General features: G+C 51.7%; 1 long non-coding RNA gene across 1 annotated transcript; it reads right to left on the reverse strand.

Moving 5' to 3' along the window:
- Positions 1-2,009: 2,009 nt before the first annotated feature.
- Positions 2,010-7,279, reverse strand: LOC125700382 (uncharacterized). The gene is made up of 4 exons (XR_007379893.1): positions 6,526-7,279; positions 4,802-5,087; positions 4,301-4,417; positions 2,010-3,702 (listed from the first exon to the last, which is right to left on the reverse strand). It is a non-coding gene; the product is annotated as an uncharacterized LOC125700382 (long non-coding RNA).
- Between the last annotated feature and the right edge of the window lie 244 nt (positions 7,280-7,523).

The following is a 7,523-nucleotide window of genomic DNA, read 5'->3' on the forward strand; positions in this document are numbered from 1 at the left end:
TGCACGTCAGCCTGCCGATGAGGCATGAGGAGTTGTGGTGTGGGTGGGATGGCGTGAAGAGCAGCGCTGGGAGTGGGGAGGAGGAGAAGTGCTGGAACAGCTGCCCAGAGAGGCTGTGATGCCCCGTCCATCCCTGGAGGTGTTCAAGGCCAGGTTGGATGGGGCCCTGGGCAGCCTGAGCTGCTATGAAATGTGGAGGTTGGTGGCCCTGCGTGTGGCAGGGGGTTGGAGATTTGTCATCCTTGAGGTCCCTTCCAACTGTGGCCGTTCTATGATTCTTGTGATCCTTTGCTGTTTCATGTTCCTGCTGCTGCTACATAGGTTGATGTTGGTTTACTGTGTTTTCCTTGTTGTTTTTCCGTTGTTTCTGTCTTGATTTCCTGCTCCTTCTGCATTGCAATGCATTGGTTTTTTTCCAGTTTTGTTGATTTTCTTTTCCCTTCTGTTTCTGTTCTTTGAATTCCTTTTTCCTTTCCTAAGCACATTCCCTTCTGTTTGCGAGGATTTCAAGTGATTTAGCTTTGCTTTCCTTGGCTTTTTAGTACTTGCTCATTTATTTTTCCTGGTTTTGCTTGGCTTTGGTTTGCTCTTTGGTTTTGCATTAGTATCTTGGCCCTGCATTGCTTTTAAATTTTCGTTCTTTCTTTCCATTGCTATGCATTGGTGAGCGTTTTTATCACTTTCCTTTGTTTGGATTCTTTGCTTTGCCATGATCGTGTATTGAATTCATCAGCTTTCCTCTTGTACCTCTCGACTTTGTTTTGCTTTGCTTTGTTTTCCTTCTTTGTTTTGTTTTGCCTTTTTGGTTTTCCTGCAGCGAGCCTTTTTGCTTTGCTTTCATTGTCTTTGTTTCCTATTTGTTGGTTGGTTGTCTTTCCTGCTCCTTTCTTTGCATGATCTTGTTCCTTGCTAGAAGCATTCTTTCACATTTCAGAGTATGTTTCTTGGCTTTGCTTTGCATCCAATCTCTGCACTACAACTCTATGTCAGACTTTATTTTGGGGTGGAGGAATGTACATAGGTCATAGACTTGTACAAGAAAAGCTATTGTTCTGTGCCCAGGAGGAGATGAAAAAGAGCCCTGAGGAGCCAGGAGCACAAAGGCAGCGTGTTTCTGCAAAGGGCGCAGCGTAAGCACATGTGAACCTCGAAGGACTGCTTTGTACCTCTCCAGGAACTGCTTTTGGGTGGGGAATTTTCTGGAGTTGTTTCCAGTTGTTGCTCGGAGGAGCTGAGGCTTTTCTCCTTGTATCTTTGCAGGAAAGCAGAGCGGAGGGAGCGTCTGTGGTGGAGATGCTCAGGTGAAATTGCCTTCCCTGCACCAGCAGCCTGTTTGTGTCCACATGATGCCCGGTGAGGAGAAGCCTGCAGTTCTGTGAGTAAGCCTGGCAAATGGAATAATGATTGTGGCCTTCTTGGCAAGTGTGTGAGGAGGGGTCTTTGGACAGCTGCTCGTTGGTTGGTTGGTTTGTTGTTTTTGCAGGGAAATGCCATTTCAGTTGTGGCAATGGTTGGTTGGTGCTTGTTTGAAAAAGATTGGTCATCTAGACAAGCAGTGCTCTTGTACCAGAGAAGTGAGAAATCTCCTGTGCATCCAGTCTTCTCCACAAGCCTTCCATTGCCTTTCCACAATGCCCCTAAATGCCTGTAGAAGTGGTGGGGAGATTGATGGGGAAGAGATGAGGTGCAGTTTCTGTGCATGCTCTGTGCACGGAGCAGGCGTCACCTACTGCAAGCTGGGAGCCCTGCAGAGCATCGTGGATTTGCTTTCCTTCCTTGTTGGAGCACGGTGCTTTTGTAGGTGCTATGTGCATTTGAAGTAACTGTGAACTGTGCTGAGACACCAGCTGTCCTAGAGAGAGCCCCAAGGTCCTTAGTTTAGTGAGGGCCTTTTTTCTCCATCTCTCAGTTGTTTTTTCTTCTTTTCTCCCTGTTAGTGTGACATACCGGCCTGTCAGATAATTCAGCAGGGAGTTGTGCCTTCTTGCGAAGCTGTGGCAGGTGGGTGCATGCACTTCACTGCTGGTATGACAAAGCTCAGGTAAGAATACCTGAGTGTCTGAGAGCAGCACCCTGCTGTCAGAGCTCAGCATTTACAAAGGCCCTGTTGGCTTTTATGAGTTTCCATTCAACCTCATCCGGCCATGCTATGGTTGGGCAACACTGCTTTCCTTCTTCCTTTAATCGCAGCAGAGCACTGTGCAGCAATGACTGCAGAATGCTCAGGGAGAAATCCAGGGGCTCAGGCACTTGCTGTGATCCAGGGCTGCAAATGGCCTTTGCTCTACTGAATTTCAACAGACCATTCCTGCTGTTTTTTGGGGGGGTTTTTTTGAGAGTTTAAATTGATGTCAGGGATAGCAGAGCTAAGACTTCAGTGTGAAAACCAAGAATTTTGAAGTGATGAGTTTTTTCAGTGTGAAAACCAAGAATTTTGAAGCTGATGAGTTCTCACTGAATTGCTGGCATATTAACCATGTGTCACTCTTGAAGGCTGCCACTCGTGGAATGCAGAAGAAGACTCGGCACAAACCTTATGAATCTCACCTTTCCTTCCTCCTCCTTTTTATTAGTTATGAGCTATTTTGTTCAATTTGACGAATGCCCATAATTACTGAAGTCAATGTGAAAACATGGTGTCACCATCTGTGATTCACATTTGTTCAGCAGCCAAAAGCTGAATCTTTGGCAGCTGGTGGCAGACAAATTTGACACCCGGCACCGGGGATGTCCGTGCGTCACGTGAGAGGTCCTCCCCGATCAGGCCCTTGTCCTCTTCTCAGGCAATTCCCTGTCTTTGCAGGTGACATTCATTCTCATTCGTTCCATCCAGATCCAGCTCCAGTTCACTCAGCCTCCAGAAATCTGCGAGCTACTGAGCAAGCAGAACCGGCTCCTTGAAATTCACCTTTGTGTGGGAACTGCTGAACCACGGCCTGAACCTCGATGGAGCACCTGAGGTAGCAATGCCTCAGCCAGGGAGCGCAGTGAAGGCGATTCGCTGTGCTGCTGGAAGAGGGGGAGCCTGGCTGCACCTCCCCCAGACCCAATAAGAGCTGACTGCCAGTGGGGAAGGGTCTCCTCTGCAGATCCCTCCTCTGGAGTTTCTAACGAGCCCAGGATACGGGTAAGCATCCCATCTATTCTCTTTTGGTCTAACAGCTGCTTAGCTAAACTCTCTGCTATATTTCATAATTATAACATCTGTACATTCATTGATTGTACACTTGGTGAGCCAGGCAGGCCAAATATACTAAAATTTACATCATGTCCTTTCTACGGAATTTCTATAAATGGGTCGGGGGGAGAACATAACCCCTTGGATAAAATGATCCCGGGCAGATCCCAGGGTTCCTGGGTTCTCCTTATTACCAATTAGCACCATAGTTGAGAAATGGGGTCCCCTGCACGCTATGGGGAACATTTCCCCATTCTGCATGATGAAATGCTTTCAAGGATTACAGAGACATTCTAAGTACAAAAGAAAGGCAGTTAGCTGCCTCCAGTTAAATGCTTTAAATCAAGCTGAGATAAGAGATGACACCTTAGAAAGTGAAAATCAACTATTAAAAGACCTTATTGAGAAACTGGAACAGGAACTTAATGTATTCGCAGGCGAAAGACCAGCTTGACGTTCCCCGATAGGCCAGGTCTGCAGTGTTTCAGTAGATAATAACCACAGCTCTGCAGGAATGGACCTGGCTGCACAGGAAAACAAAACCTCCAGGTCAGATTTAGAGGCTCCACTTATGACAGATTCCTTGGAACCCCGTCCCATTATAACCCAGAAGACAAAGTACAAGGCAGACTGGCGGGGTGCCCCCTGCCCAATGGCCCCCTGCCCAAACGCATTCACACATGATGGCAAGGCCGTGCACCAACAGAACTGATGGATGTGCTGCAGCACTTCGGCAGAGGCCAAAGAGTGTGCCCACATGGTTTATGGACTATGGGATTCAGGGGCAGAAGGTGACATGGTGAATGGGCCAGAGGTATCAAAGCTGGCCACCATGACAGTAACCCTGCCCTCAGGCAGAGACTGTATGCTGCTGTTCATATAGCAGTGAGAACCAGTCAATAATAGACTGGTGAATGGCAGCATCCACGTGGTTTGGCCAAACAAATCAGGCATTGCATTAAGCACAGGGTTGTGGTCCTCCATGGAGGACCTTCAGAATTACATTTGTGAGCTGGGCGTAAGAGAAGCGATACAGGAGGACTTGTTTGAAAGCCCAGATATGGTGAAGTTTTTGGCAGGTCCCCAGGGGGTGCTTGTGTCCCCTCCGCATGACAGTGACACCTGATGCTGGCTGGTGGTGGCACAGTGTTCATCACTGTGCGTGTCCCCGTCCTCGTGGCAGACAATGGTGACAGCGCCAGAGGGCTCTGGTGTCAGTGGGTCCGGCTGTAGGCAGGGCTGGAGGGGTGAGAAAGGACAGCGAGACGCTCAGTGACAGCACGGGGACAACGCGGGGCCGCCTGTGCCTTCCCCCATGTGGTGGTCAGAGCGCAGGGAATGGTGTCACCTGAGAGATGGTGACACACACAGGTGGTGGTGACACCGGATGACGGTAACAAGAGTGACAGCCAGGGATGGGGACACTGCGTCACGGCTGCTGCACATCGAGGTCACCCTGTGTCACGGTGTCCGCTGAAGACAGTGACACTCAGTGACACCCAACTACATCCAGGGAAGGTGACACTCAACGATGGTGATGCCAGCAACCCCATGTCACACCCACACCAGACCCCACGTGTCCCCGACTGTCCCCAACCCCCTTCCTGTACCCCTCCTCATCACCTCTTCAATGAGGATGGCACCGCACTGCCCTGTGCCACCATGGCGGGGGGACAGCGTGGGACAGTCATGAGCAGCCAGGGTGACAGCATCCAGGAGCTGTAGGACGCTGATGGGGCTTCAAGGTTCACTGCTACAGCCCAGGTTCCATGGTGACAGCGATAACTTTGGGGACAGGCGGTTTTCCTGGTGGTGGCACCGCTGGTGGTTGTCCTGGTGACAGCCGGTGGCCCTGGGGGGCGTTGTTTCCGTAGGGCTTTGCACAGGGATTTGTGAGAAACATCCATTTCTGAAAGTGGCAAAAACAAACAAACAAACAAACAAAAGAACAAAAATGACGTAGTATTGATGTTAATGGAAACAGACATTTTTGGGAGCGATCCCAGGGGGACAAAGCAGAGTGATAACATGTTGCTGTGTGAGGTTGTCCTCAAAATCCTCATTGGAGATCTCTGGAGGACTCCAGGAACCACTGGGGACCCCCTGGGGACCCCAAGACACTTCTGGGACATCTCCAGACCCTTCCAGAAGACAACAAGACCCTCTGAACCCACCTGAGGACCCCCCCAGATCCTATAGGATCATTCCGGGACACCTGCAGACCCTTCTGGATGAATCCAAGGACCCTCTGGATCAAAATGAGGACCTCCTGGACCATCCAAGTCCTCTCTGGGACATCCCCAGAGATGTCTGTGATGACTGGATGACTCCAGGACCACTCAGACCCACATGAGGACTCTCTGGACCCTACCAGACTCTACTGGGACAACTCCAGATCATCCCATTGGCTCCTCGGAGCTCCTGGGCCCATCCTGGGAGCTTCCAGATCCTTCAAGGGACTCCTGGAACCATCCTGGGGATCCCCTGGACACCCCCAAGATCCCTCTGGGACATCTCCAGACCCTTCTGTATGACTCCAGGGGTGGACAGGGGGCTTGTGGGGAATCTATGGGGGAAAAGGTGCGAGTGGGGCTTCTGTGAGGTGAAAAGAGGGTCTGGAGGTGGAGAAAGGTTGGAAGGGGGAAACTGAGGGATTGGGGGGGGGCTTCTATGTTGTGGAAAGGGGGTCTGAGGATGGAGAGAGGGGGTTGTGAGGGGGAAGAGAGGAGAATGAGGCTTCTGTGAGTGAAAAGGGGGCCTGGAAAAGGGGGGATGGAGGGGTTCGTTGTGAAGGGGAACTTGAGGGGTTGAAAGGGGGAAAGGGGCTTTTGTAGGGCAGAAAGGGGGGTCAGGGAGTGGACAGGGAGTTGTGGGGGGGGAAAAAAAGGGGTGAATTGGGTCTCTATTGGGAGGAAAGGGGGTGTAGGAGTGGAGAGAGGGTGGAAGAGGAAATCTGGAGGGTTGTGGGGGGCTTCTATGGGGTGGAAGGGGAGTCTGGGGGAGACCTTAGGGGAGTATTGGGGGGGAGAAGAGTGGGATGTTTATAAGGTCGAATAAGAGTCTGGGGGGAAACTTAGTGGGTTTGTCAACGGTTTACGGGCTGGTTCGGCCCGGTTCCGTGACGAGCAGGGCGGAGGGATCTGCAGATCCGCGCCTCCGGAAAAAAAGGAAACAGGGGACCCCAAAATAATTAAAACAGCGGCACCGATCTGAGGAGGAACAAACTAATTTACTAAGTATATTATCGGAATGCAAGATAACACACTATAATACAATATAATCAGAATTGAAGCTAATAAATCAAATATAATGAGAGAGAGAATGTCTGAAAGGTGAATAGGCCTCACCACAACGCCGAGGTAAGATGTGCAGTCCAGTTGAGCAGCAGGGAGACCGGAGCAGCGCCCACAACGAGGCCAGGCGAGAAAGAGCAATCAGGCGACCTTGCCAGGAGTTAAACCTCCTCTCCCTGACCGCAAGGTCCCCTGGGGAATGTAGTTCTTCTTCTCTTCAGGGCAGGTACCCAGGACTTGAGCATTAACAGTTAAAAGTCCCAGTGCCCCACATGATGTTATGATGTGGAATACCGAAAGCCAAAAATCACAAAACCATGACAGGGTTGTGAGGGGAAAAGGGGTAAACAGAGCCTCTACAATGCAGGAAGACATCTGGGGGTGGAGGGAGGGGTGGGAGGGAAGAGCCAGAGGTTGCAGGAGGCTTCTATTGGGCAGGAAAGGGGTCTGGCTGGGGGGAATGGAGCTCAAAATGGGGGAACTGACTCCAGGGGTCAGCAAGGAGTACACACAGGGGCGTATGGGAGACTCTAGGGCTCAGAAAAAGGGGCCAGGAGGTGGGGGGAGAAGGGAGGATACGGGACCCTGGGGGTCAAATAGAGGGGAATGGGGGGTGGTAGGAGACTAGGGATTAGAATGGGGGAATTGGAGTGGGGGCACTTGATGGGATGAAGGGATTCTGGGGGTCAGCTGGAGGGGACTGGAAATGGGGGAGGACTCTAAGAGACAGAATGGGGACACTTGTGATCAGAACGGGGCACTGGGGAGGGATGAGGCAGCAGGGGAGGACCCTGGGGATCATAATGGGGGAGGCACGGAGGGGAGCGGTGGAAGAGGACTGCAGTGATCAGAATGGGGGAACTGGAGGGGAGGGGTACGGGGGGGGAAGGTGTAACCCCGGGGGTCACACAAAGGGACCGGGGGTGTGCGGGCGATCGGCGGCAGGGGGACGGGGGGGGGAGGGCAGCGAAACACACGGGGTGGGGGAGGCGGGGAGACGGGGCAGCCGCCCTCGCCGAGCGGAAGCCGCGAGCACCACAGAGGCCCCGTGG

The sequence above is a fragment of the Lagopus muta genome, chromosome 14, assembly GCF_023343835.1.
Source record: "Lagopus muta isolate bLagMut1 chromosome 14, bLagMut1 primary, whole genome shotgun sequence".
Lineage (NCBI taxonomy): Eukaryota > Metazoa > Chordata > Aves > Galliformes > Phasianidae > Lagopus > Lagopus muta.